Consider the following 13,289-nt stretch of genomic DNA (forward strand, 5'->3'; position numbering starts at 1 on the left):
CTCCCCTAAGTCCACACAGCACAGAAGACTAGCAGCTGCTCACACACCCATGATAAAAGCTCAACAACTTTTACTTCTGAGTCCATAATTTCAGCTCCAGCTATTTCAATTGAAAAGATTGAATGAAATTTAAGGCTTAGAATGTTTGCACATTCCTAACCCCAAAGCTGGAAGGTTAAACATGTATGTATTTTTTAGACTAGCCTCCCAACTTACCAACCAGATGATTTTTGTTACAAAAGTCATTTAGAACTCTATGTTCTCAGGCTCACTTAATGGTTAGCTTCAGAGCTTCCAATCCCTGGATTGGATCTGCTATAAATATTCCACCTTCTTGGTTGTTGAAAGAGAGTGGGGGACATGGTTTGTGAGAGAAGTGGCATGATCTCTGGCACAAAGATGTTGAAATGCCTCGTTATCTGTACCTGAGTACATCCCCCTGAGTCCCCCCTGAAAGTCCTGTGTGGACAAATGTGAGGCATGTGTGCCTTCAGAAGCCTCCCATTCTCTTGCTGCCCTGCTAGGCATGGCTCTCCACACCTGACTCCCTCACGAATCCTACACAGATCTTCATGTTGGCATTATACATAATAGACAAAAGTTAGAAACAACCCAAGTATATGTCAATGGACAACAGAATTAAAAAAAACAAGATATGCTCGTGCAATGGAATATTGTTCAGTCATAAAAGGAATGAAGTACTGATGCAGGCTACAATGTGGATAAACTTCAAAGGCATTATTCTAAATGAAAGGAACTAGCCACAAAAGTGACATACTACGTAACCGCATTTACATGAACTATCCAAGATAGGTAAATCCAGAGAAACAGAAAGCAGATCTGTAGTTGCCAGAGCTGGGTGGGGGGAATAATTGCTTGATAGACAAAGAGTTTTCTCTGGGGATGAGTCAGATGTTTTGAGACTATGTGGAGGTGACAGTTACCCAACACTGTGAGTGACCTGTGACTATCGTCAATGCAAAACAACCCAATCCAGACAAGACTGCTAATGGTCCAGACCCTTGAAGGTCACTGGATTAACAGCAGCAGAGGTGCTTGCTGAGTGAGGGCAAAGGGAATATAAAATGGGTAGTGGAAGACAGTAGTTATAAATACCAGCTATGACCATGTGACATACAAGACAAACAAGGATCGTAATTATCATGAGTTCATTTTTTGTGATATGAACATGTTTGTTTATATAGCTTTGTTTTCTTTCTTCTCTTACTCCCTTATGTAACAGAAGATTTGTTGACTTTATATCATAATATTTAAGTATTTTTTACTTTATGTCATTGTACTGAAGTTATAGATATTAAGAAGAGTGAACATCACTTTACCTCCTCTTCTGGGAGAGAGAATAGCACATTTTTGGTTTTATGTGGGATAGTTGTGTCATGTTATTACCTTCAGTTAAGATTAAGTATGGTTTAAGGAGACCCAAATGGGTGCCAAGCTGACTAGGGGTGGATTTGTGATGGTTGATTTTATATGTCACTTGGCAGGGCCAAACATTGTTCTAGATGTTTCTGTGAGGGTATTTTCTGGATGAGATTCAAACTGGTGGACTTTCAGTAAAGTCCTCCATAATGTGGGTGGCCCTCATCCAATCAACTGAAGTCTTGAACAGAACAAAAGGCTGGCTTCACCCAAGCAAGAGATAATTTTACCACCAGACAGTTTTCACATTTGGCCTCCAGCCTGCTGAACCACTCTACAAATTTTGGTCCTGGTAGTCTGCATAATCATAATCACGTGAGCCATTCCTTAAGGTAAATCTTTCTCAATCTCTCTCTCCACACACACACAGTACCTTTTTTTTTTTAAGATTTTATTTAGGGATCCCTGGGTGGCGCAGCGGTTTGGCGCCTGCCTTTGGCCCAGGGCGCGATCCTGGAGACCCGGGATCGAATCCCACATCGGGCTCCCGGTGCATGGGGCCTGCTTCTCCCTCTGCCTGTGTCTCTGCCTCTCTCTCTCTCACTGTGTGCCTATCATAAATAAATAAAAAACAAAAAAAAAAGATTTTATTTACTTATCAGAGACACACACACACACAGAGAGAGAGAGAGAGAGAGAGGTAGAGGGAGAGAGAGAGAGAGACAGAGAGAGACAGAGACAGGTAGAGGAAGAAGCAGGCTCCATGCAGTGGGACTCGATCCCGGGTCTCCAGGATCAAGCTCCGGGGCGGAAGGCGGCGCTAAACTGCTAAGCCACAGGGGCTGCCCAAGAGCACTGTTTTTTGTAGAGAACCCTAAGACTGTATGTTTTCAATTTTCTTGGACATATACCTAAGACTTGAACTGTTAGATCATATGATTATTACATATTTAACTTTTCAAGTATAAAAATGTTTTCCATAGTGGCTGAGCCATTTCATGATCCCATCACACCCACAGTGCACAAAGATTTCAATTTCTCCACATCTTCACCAACACTTGTTATTTTTCTCATTTTTTATTATTTTCCTAGTATATGTGAAGTGATATTGTGGTTTTTGTTTGCATTTCCTTGGTAACTAATGATCTTGAGCATCTTTTCATGGACTTTTTGTTTGTAGATCTTCTTTAGAGAAATAGTTATTTAAATACTTTGACACTTTTGTATTAGGTTTTTTTTATCTTTTTGTAGTTGTAAGAGTCATAAGAGTTCTTTTCTTTTAAAATATTTTATTTATTCATGAGAGATACAGAGAGAGGCAGAGACACAGGCAGAAGGAGAAGCAGGCTCCATGCAGGGAGCCTGATGCGGGACTCGATCCCGGGACTCCAGGATCGCGCCCTGAGCCAAAGGCAGGCGATAAACCGCTGAGTCACCCAGGGATCCCCCAAGAGTTCTTTATATATTTTGGCTACCACATACTTATTAGAGATAGGATTTGCAAGTATTTTGTTCCATTCACTACGTTGTCTTTCACTTTCTTGATGGTATCTTTTGGTACACAAAAGTTTTCAATTTTGATGAAGCCCAAATAAAATATATGTTTAATTGCTCATGTTTTTGGTGTTCTAAGAATCCATTGCCAAATTTGAGACATGAAGATTTACACCTAGGTTTTTATTGTAAGATTTTAATAGTTTTAGTTCTCACATTTAGGACTTTGATCCACATGGGAGTGAATTTTTGTACATGATATGTATGTGGGGGGGGTGCATCGCTTTGCACATGTATCCAGTTGGATACATACAAGTCCTTTATGGTAGATCACACTTGGGGAGAGACCTGAACCTGAATGAAGGGTGTGAGAAAGCAATGTTGTCATCTCCCAGGCAGAGGGAAGAGCCATTGGTGACTCCAGATTCAGTCAAGTGGCACAAATGAATCAAGGAATACATGCAGATGTTTCTGCTGGAGCATGACGTATGTATTTCTGAAAACTTTTGTGTTGCATAAAAATGCCAACAAAAGATGACTAGAGATATTGTGAGAAGAATGGGATTGGAACAAGCATTCACATCATAAGCAGGTTTAGAACCAGAACACTAACAAAAACCACAGTCTTAATAAAAACTGATAAAAAGATATAAGTTATTAGATACGTAAGTGCATGCACGAGAGAAGAGAGAATGTGTGCTCACACGCATGCTTCACTTACAAGAAAGGAGAAAGGACCTGGAAAAACTGAATATGATGGAAAATTCGTGTCACTGAGTTATGAAGACCGCACAAAAGTTTCAGATTGAAAGCAAGTGGCCACACTGAGCCAAAAGAGACAGCGGTATCAGGAACAGTCCTGTTCTCTCCGGTTGTACTGCTCTCAGCTGGATTGGCTTACCTGCATTCAGATCTTCTAACCTGAAGTATAAAATATTAATGTTCTGGGAGAAAATCTCATATGAACCAAAAAACCTTCTATTTAACACCGCATTAATCCATAATACAGAAACATAAAACACATTTCTTCACAAAAAATTTTCAGAGTAGAAAAAAGAAAACATTCTACTGTTCATTTTATGAAGCCAAACCATAGCTAAAACAAGACATAAAATTTTTCAGCCAAACTAAGCAGTGTAGAGACCAAAATCCTAGTCAAAACATTTGCAAATGAAATACTTAAAAACCTCATAAGTAAGTCTGGTTTGTCCCAGAAATGCACGATAGCAGATTAAAGACTTAAAATTTATTAACATAATTCACTGCATTAACAGATTAAAGAAAAAGAAACATGATTATCTAAATGGATGTAGGGAAAGCATTTGCTAACATCCAATATTCATTCATGATTTTAAAAACTTAGCAATCTAGGGATCTTCTTTAGCCTGATGAAGTTAGCTACCAAAAGCCTACAGAAAATATTGTACTCAGCTATGAGTCATTTTCAGGTATTTATTTACTTTAAAATCAGAATAAGACAATAATTCCAATTATCACTCCTTCCCGGGGGCACTAGTCGGTGCAAGAAAAAATAAGCATGACTGAATTAAAGATACACATTCTTATCATTTGCAGGTATGATTACTGTATTATTCAGTATCTTCCAGAGAAACAAGGGATATACATATATTCTGCCATATATATGAATACACAAACACACACACACACACAAACACACACACATTCAGTTATAGGCCTCAGAACCAGGACAGCCATGGTGTAAGTTGCAGACAGAAGGTCAAGGGGCCTGAGATCCTAAAAGAGCTGGTGTTGCAGTGGGAGTCCAACAGCAGAAAACCAATGTCCCAGCTCAAGGAAGTCAGAAGTTCCCTCCTGATTTTTTTCTGTTTAGGTCTTCAGTTGATTGGATGAGGCCCACCTGCATTGTGGAGGGCAATCTGCTTTACTCAGTCTACCAGTCAAATGTGAATCTCATCTGGAAATACTTTCCCAGACATACCCAGAATAGTGTTTGATATCTAGGCACCCAGTGCCCTTGTCAAGTGGACATGTAAAATTAAATTATCTCACATCACCCCTTATCTACTTGGCATCCATATATATCTCCTTAAGCCAGACTTAAGCTCTATACAAAGGCAGTAACAAGGTCATATTCCACTTAACGTGATACAACTATCCTGCATACAACCAAAAACTAACTCCTTCCCCAGGAGAGGAGATAATGTTTTTGAGCAATGTCTGTGCTTCTCCTTGATATCCTGTAACAAAAATACTATAAGCCATTAGTAGTCCTGCCTGGGCAGGGTGGTCAACTCTTCCATTGACCTTAATCACAGGGCATGGTGATACTAAAGATATCCAAAGGGATCTCCTATCCTCCAGACATACACCTTCCTCTTCTCCACTGTGGAGTGGCTTGTCTACTTTCCCCTTGGTGATACTCAGGATCAGTCATCTTGGCCAGCACAGTAACACCCTTCTTTGCCTGTTGATTTGGGGGCAGGAGGAGTCCAATTGGAAGTCCACTAACTTCCAATTCAGTGTCAGTAGTGCTATATCTCCAGATGGAGGCATTCCACCCTCTGGAACTCAGGCCACTGGGCCAGGAGAACATGAGGTTGTGGGAACAGGAAGCAAAAATTTTGCTAGTGGGCCTCGAGGGATAATACTGAGTGGTACCTCTATTTCTTCTACCTCTTGATTCCTGGGCCCTCTAATTCTGGCTATAGGGGCAACAGCATCATTTGTTGGAATGAGAGGTTAACGTGAGGTCACCCACCAACCTCAAGAAAACTCCCATGCAACAAGGTATGTTGTAAAATACCACACAATCCTCTTAGATATCAGCTTGACTCTGAGAAACCCAAAGGCATAGCCAAAGAAATGGGATCCTTAAAATTCTAAAGAGTTCAGTGTGCCAACTTCCAGCACACTATGCTCCCAGAGTGGCTCCCAGTTCACATTCCCACCAACAGTGCAAGAGGGTTCCCTTTTCTCCGCGTCCTCTCCAACATTTGTGGTTTCCTGCCTTGTTAATTTTCCCCATTCTCACTGGTGTGAGGTGGTATCTCACTGTGGTTTTGATTTGTATTTCCCTGATGGCAAGTGATGTGGAGCATGTTCTCATGTGCTCATTGGCCATGTCTTTATCTTCCTCTGTGAGATTTCTGTTCTTTTGCCCACTTCATGATTGGATTGTTTGTTTCTTTGCTGTTGAGTTTCATAAGTTCTTTATAGATCTTGGATACTAGCCCTTTATCTGATAGGTCATTTGCAAATATCTTCTCCCATTCTGTAGGTTGTCTTTGAGTTTTGTTGACTGTTTCTTTTGCTGTGCAAAAGCTTCTTATCTTGATGAAGTCCCAATAATTCATTTTTGCTTTTGTTTCTCTTGCCTTCATGGATGTATCTTGCAAGAAGTTACCTTGGCCAAGTTCAAAAAGGGTGTTGCCTGTGTTCTCCTCTAGGATTTTGATGGCATCTTGTCTCACATTTAGATCTTTCATCCATTTTGAGTTTATCTTTGTGTCTGGTGTAAGAAAATGGTCCAGTTTCATTCTTCTGCATGTGGCTGTCCAATTTTCCCAGCACCATTTATTGAAGAGACTGTCTTTTTTCCAGTGGATAGTCTTTCCTGCTTTGTCGAGTATTAGTTGACCATAAAGTTCAGGGTCCACTTCTGGGTTCTCTATTCTGTTCCATTGATCTATGTGTCTGTTTTTGTGCCAGTACCACACTGTCTTGATGTCTACAGCTTTGTAGTACAACCTGACATCTGGCATTGTGATGCCCCCAGGTATGGTTTTCTTTTTTAATATTCCCCTGGCTATTCGGGGTCTTTTCTGATTCCACACAAATCTTAAAATAATTTGTTCCAACTCTCTGAAGAAAGTCCATGGTATTTTGATAGGGATTGCATTAAATGTGTAAATTGCCCTGGGTAACATTGACATTTTCACAATATTAATTCTTCCAATCCATGAGCATGGAATATTTTTCCATCTCTTTGTGTCTTCCTCAATTTCTTTCAGAAGTGTTCTGTGTGGAGGTTCCTCAAAGAGTTAAATATAGATCTGCCCTATGACTCAGCAATTGCACTGCTGGGGATTTACCCCAAAGATACAGATGCAGTGAAACGCTGGGACACCTGCACCCTGATGTTTATAGCAGCAATGTCCATAATAGCCACACTGTGGAAGGAGCCTCAGTGTCCTTGAAAGATGGATGGATAAAGATGTGGTCTAGGTATACAATGGAATATTACTCAGCCATTAGAAACGACAAATACCCACCATTTGCTTCGACGTGGATGGAACTGGAGGGTATTATGCTGAGTGAAATAAATCAATCAGAGAAAGACAAACATTATATGGTCTCATTCATTTGGGGAATATAAAAAATAGTGAAAGGGAATAAAGGGGAAAGGAGAGAAAATGAGTGGGAAATATCAGAGAGGGAGACAGAACATGAAAGACTCCTAACTGTGAAACAAACAAGGGGTGGTGGAAAGGGAGGTGGGCGGGGGGTGGGGGTGACTGGGTGATGGGCACTGAGGGGGGCATTTGATGGGATGAGCACTGGGTGTTATGCTATATGTTGGCAAATTGAACTCTAATAATAATAATAATAATAATAATAATCACCATAATGAGAGAGGCACCTGGCTGGCTCAGTTGAAAGAGGATGCTAGCCTTGATCTCAAGGTTGTGAGTTCAAGCCACACATTGGGTATAGAGATTACTAAAAAATAATTATAACAAACTTGAAAAAAAAGAAATGAGGGGCATCTGGGTGGTGCAGTCAGTTAAATATCTGCCTTGGGCTCAGCTCATGATCCCAGGGTCCTGGGATGGAGCCCCATGTCAGGCTCCCTGCTCAGCGGAGAGTCTGCTTCTCCCCCTCCCCCTGTCCATCCCCCTGCTTGTGTTCTCTCTCTCTGTCAAATAAGTAAATAAAATCATTAAAAAAGTAAATAAAATCATCTATGCTCCCAGAAGCTATAAATATCTATAAAAGTGGCCAAAATCTTACTAAAGAAAACTTAGAATTTTGTGTCCCAAGAACTTGGCTTGGTAACTGTCAGAGTGGGGGACCCCAAAATGTGGCTGGACAGAAATGTGGGTTGCACCCCCGTTATAGCCAGACATGACTAGACAGAAATGTGGGGTGAATTCAATTTGTGGCTAAGGGCTACCAAGCTGCTGCCAGCCCTCAGGGAAGATTACAACAGCTGTTTTGGGGAATGCTCCAATCAGATCAGATCATTTAGGGGCCCTTGAAGCCAAGGGTCCCCAAATCAACAGACAGAATGGGATAACTATTTTAATTGGCATGCAGAAGCCTCCAAAGGGCTTTGAAATTCCTAAGTAGCTTCATTGGAAGATTTGTTGCAAAAGGGTAATGAAAAACTGAAGACATAAGCGGTACCTAAAACCAAAGACTGTAAGCCTCACATCCCTCCTACTGCTCCCCTTCACCTTCCTTTATTTGAATACTCAAATCTAGTAATTCTTGGTCTGAATTGCCTCTACGAGACTATAAACCTAAGTCCACCAAGTCAGTGGCCTAATGGACACCCCCACATATATCCCCAGTGGAGAGCTCCTGTGCGAGTCCCTCTCAGAATTGACAGGACTTGGGAATTCTTCTGGGAAACTTCTATGCTCTGCCCTTAAACAGCCAAAGAAAAAATATAATTAAATAATAATTCATTAATAAATTAATGGAATACTCTGCTGAATTCTGGTAAATAGCAGAGTCACATCCTCTTCTTTAAACCCCATTCAGTGGGCAGCCCGGGTGGCTCAACGGTTTAGCGCCGCCTTCAGCCCAGGGCATGATCCTGGAGATCCGGAATACAGTCCCACATTGGGCTCCCTGCAAGGAGCCTGCTCCTCCCTCTGCCTGTGTCTCTTGCTTCTCTCTCTCTGTGTCTCTAATGAATAAAAAAATAAAAATATTTTTAAAAAAACACCATTTGGAGCCTGCAGATTGGGTCCTGGGGGAAACTGGCAGCAGCCAGCTAACAGTGAGAATCTGGACCAGAATCAGCTCTCCTGGATCTCTGTCTGCAGTACCTTGTAGGGAGAGACAAATAAAATTTCACATTGTCCTTTACCTTTCCAAATCCAGGGCACTGACTATTGATCTTTGGGAGTGGTTCCATATCTTATGAAGATAATAGCCCTCACATCTTTGAGTGTGCCTCCCGAGGCTACAGGGCTGTTAAATGCTGCCTGAAATATTTACTGCTTGTCCACGCTGAAACCCGGCAAGGTATTTAAAAGGTGTAATGACTCTATGATCAGAAATTTGGCCCAATTGAGAGCTGATATTCAGAGCCTGATAAGAAAATTTTTTAGGCCTTCCCTCTCTAAGGAAATAGAAGATAACACAGTTGGCTGGGAGAATCAACTTCCAGTGTCATTTAGACTATGGCACAATTCTTTCGGGAAAGGACAGCATCTGTCTTTACCACACAAATCCTTGCAAAGCTAGAGGTGCAGCTCCAGACGCAGCTCAAAGCTCACCTATTCCTTTTCACCCATCCCTGAACTACCCTTATTTATCTTAAAAGGCTTATAACTCGCAGTCTTTCCCTGTTCCTTGGGAGGCAAAGTTTAAAACACAAACATTGGGAAGGTAATTCTTATCACAAGAAATATAAATGGGGGAAAACTAATTTGAGACGAAGCTTTAGCCACTAAGCAGGTGGCTTTAACTTACTCCATCTGCCAGAAAAATAACTGAGATCCAACTTCTTTTCAAAATAAAATGGAAGCTATAAAATCTGTTTATTCTGTCTGCATGCTTATGTGTGTCTCTATATGTGTGTTGTGGATGTGTGGTATTTCCTACCTCCAGATGGTATTACTAAAGTTAATTTGCATCAGACTTCTCTTGTTGGTTTAAACAAATAAGCACTTCATAACATATAAACTTCATAAAAATTCTCAAAAATATAGTAGAAACTAACCCAAGTGAATTTCAGGTTCACGTAATCTGGGAAAAGGATTTGGTATTATAGCTAGTTTAAGTTGGTTTATTCAAAACAGGTATGTCTTTTGGGTTATCAAGATTCAACATAAAATTTTTATTCCACCTGAGTTTACTAGCCAAGTAAGTTCATGTTATCTCTCTTTTTTTAAAAAATATTTTATTTATTCATCACACACACACACACACACACACACACACACACACACACACACAGAAGCAAAGGCAGAAGGAGAAGCAGACTCCATGCAGAAAGCCCAGTACGGGACTCGATCCCAGGACCGCGGGATCACGCCCCAAGCTGCAGCTAGGCCAACACTGGACTGCTGAGCCACCCAGGTGCCCCCAGTTCATGTCATCTCTTACAAGATATGCCAGCAAGAAAAATAGCTTGTGGGTAATGGCTAACTTTGTCTAACGTTTAATGAGGTTTTTGTACGTACTCAAACATAATTGTTGACACAAGTGATTTAAAGAAATATAAGTGCATCACTTGCCATCAGGGAAATACAAATCAAAACCACCAATGAGATACCACCTCACACCAGTGAGAATGGGGAAAATTAACAAGGCAAGAAACCACAAATGTTGGAGAGGATGCGGAGAAAAGGGAACCCTCTTACACTGTTGGTGGGAATGTGAACTGGTGCAGCCACTCTGGAAAACTGTGTGGAGGTTCCTCAAAGAGTTAAAAATAGACCTGCCCTACGACCCAGCAATTGCACTGCTGGGGATTTACCGCAAAGATACAGATGCAATGAAACGCCGGGACACCTGCACCCCGATGTTTCTAGCAGCCATGTCCACAATAGCCAAACTGTGGAAGTAGCCTTGGTGCCCATCGAAAGATGAATGGATAAAGAAGATGTTGTCTATGTATACAATGGAATATTCCTCAGCCATTAGAAACGACAAATACCCACCATTTGCTTCAACGTGGATGGAACTGGAGGGTATTAAGCTGAGTGAAGTAAGTCAATCGGAGAAGGACAAACAGTGTATGTTCTCATTCATTTGGGGAATATAAATAATAGTGAAAGGGAATATAAGGGAAGGGAGAAGAAATGTGTGGGAAATATCAGACAGGGAGACAGAGCATAGAGACTCCTAACTCTGGGAGGCGAACTAGGGGTGGTGGAAGGGGAGGAGGGCGGGGGGTGGGGGTGAATGGGTGACTGGCACTGAGGGGGGCACTTGACGGGATGAGCACTGGGTGTTATTCTGTATGTTGGTAAACTGAACACCAATAAAAATTAATTTATTAAAAAATAAAGAAAGAAATATAAGTGGGATAAAAGTTTTTAGGTGAACTTTTTAGTTTCCCTGAAAATTTTGGTTACCTAGAACCAAAGTTGCTAAGTTAAATTAAATGATGAAGTCATTAAATATCTGGATCATTTCCAAATAAGGTAAGATACTGAAACATTTATGACTGAATTTATGTTTAATTACTTCTGGCTTCTTGTTACAGAGGAACTGAAAATAAATTTGGGTCTTTTAGGAAACATATCTTACACCCCATTGAAACATTAACTGTATGGGCACCTGGGAGCTCAATGGTTGAATGTCTGCCTTTGGCTCAGGTCATGATCCTGGGGCTCTGGGGTATAGTCCCCTGTGGGGAGCGTGCTTCTCTCTCTGTGTGTCTTTCATGAATAAATAAATAAAATCTTTATTAAAAAAAGAAACATTTATTTTAAAAAAGCATATGTTGCCAGAAATTATGAAATTAACACATTTGCAAAAACACAGAATGCTAATATAAAAGACAGTTCATAATTGTTTATTTATTTAATTTCACTAAAACCTAATGTTTGTAAAGGATAAAAATTCTAATATATGTAATTAAAACTACTATAAATGCGAAGGGAAAGGAATTTTATATGTAGTCTGGATTAGATAAGATTGGAACAAATTTAAGTAAATGAGTTTCATATTAAAATTAAGCTGGAGCAAAGTTAGAATTTGGCTTTCTCTTAGTTAAATGAACAAGATTTTCTTGGACTATTGGTCTGCTTTTGATAATAAGGTATTATGAAAGGTTGCTTATTTATTTACCTTTTAAATAATCTGCCAAGAAAAAACAAAGATTTTGTGTCTTGTCAAAAATAATCACCTACATTAAACCTGTACTCTACATTGAAAGAGCTAAGTCTTGCTTAGGACTTTGTAAGCTTTTATATTTGCCTGTGAAATCTTTGTCACTATGGTTAAATGGATAAGTACTGTTTCCATCATAATCCTAGTTATTTTCTTAAAATGTTGTATGTCACAAAAAATAACCACATTTTCTTGTCAACTGCATTGTAATGAACTCTAATCAGATCTCTAACCATGCTATTTTTAAGTCTCTGTCATTTACAGGGTTACTTTACCCTGATGTTTTTGCAAAAGTGTTTCATCTTTGGAGAGACTCATAGAAAGGATTTTGCTGGTAATTTTAAGATCATAAAACTGAACCAAGTATGAATTTTCATAACTAATGATCAAACTGACCTGTTCAAAGTGACCTGCTAAACCCTGGACTAGAAAGCTGATTAGATCAGAACTCACTGCAAAGAGAGTGGAGTTCAGAACAGAAAAGGGATCTACTTATATGGCCCTTGGAAACCATGAGAAATACTAAAGTCAAAAGGTTTATGGGATACCGCATCTATGTTTCTGGTTATCCCTGAAGGCATCAGAAGCTGCCTTTGGTCCCACCACTGCCACCAAATCTGTTAAACAATAAAAATGCAACCAAGTAAGTCTGAAGATCTAGTTGGCCTTATTAATTCATGATTCGGGCAGTATCCAATCTAACAAATACAGAGGAGCTCCAAAAAGCTCCTTTGGGGGTAATGGCAGAAAAGGAAAGGTTTGTAAAGGCAGATAGAAAAAAGGAAATTATTAACAGAGAATGACTGCATTGTCCCTGGACCTAACTTGTGCTGACCAGGTAATTTCACTTTTTTAAAAATTTTTTATTTATTTATGATAGTCACACACACACACACACACACACACAGAGAGAGAGAGAGAGAGAGAGAGAGGCAGAGACACAGGCAGAGGGAGAAGCAGGCTCCATGCACTGGGAACCCAACGTGGGATTTGATCCCGGATCTCCAGGATCGCGCCCTGGGCCAAAGGCAGGCGCCAAACCGCTGTGCCACCCAGGGATCCTTGACCAGGTAATTTCAGATTAACTAGTTAAAGTTTACATTCCTGGAGGGCTGAAACTAATCGGATTAGGTATCAAGTCTTGGATTAAGTTTGCTGATGTCGGGTTTAGCACAAGTGACTCCATTCTAGGCCTGCTATCTTCTTTTTAACACTACAAAGAGGGAAACTGAGTTATAACTCCCAAACATTACATCAAGTATTTTTTATTTTAAAAAAGTAATAGGGATCCCTGTGTGGCGCAGCGGTTTGGCGCCTGCCTTTGGCCCAGGGCGTGATCCTGGAGACCCGGGATCGAA

The sequence above is a fragment of the Nyctereutes procyonoides genome, unplaced genomic scaffold (assembly GCF_905146905.1).
Source record: "Nyctereutes procyonoides isolate TBG_1078 unplaced genomic scaffold, NYPRO_anot_genome, whole genome shotgun sequence".
In the NCBI taxonomy this organism is placed as follows: domain Eukaryota; kingdom Metazoa; phylum Chordata; class Mammalia; order Carnivora; family Canidae; genus Nyctereutes; species Nyctereutes procyonoides.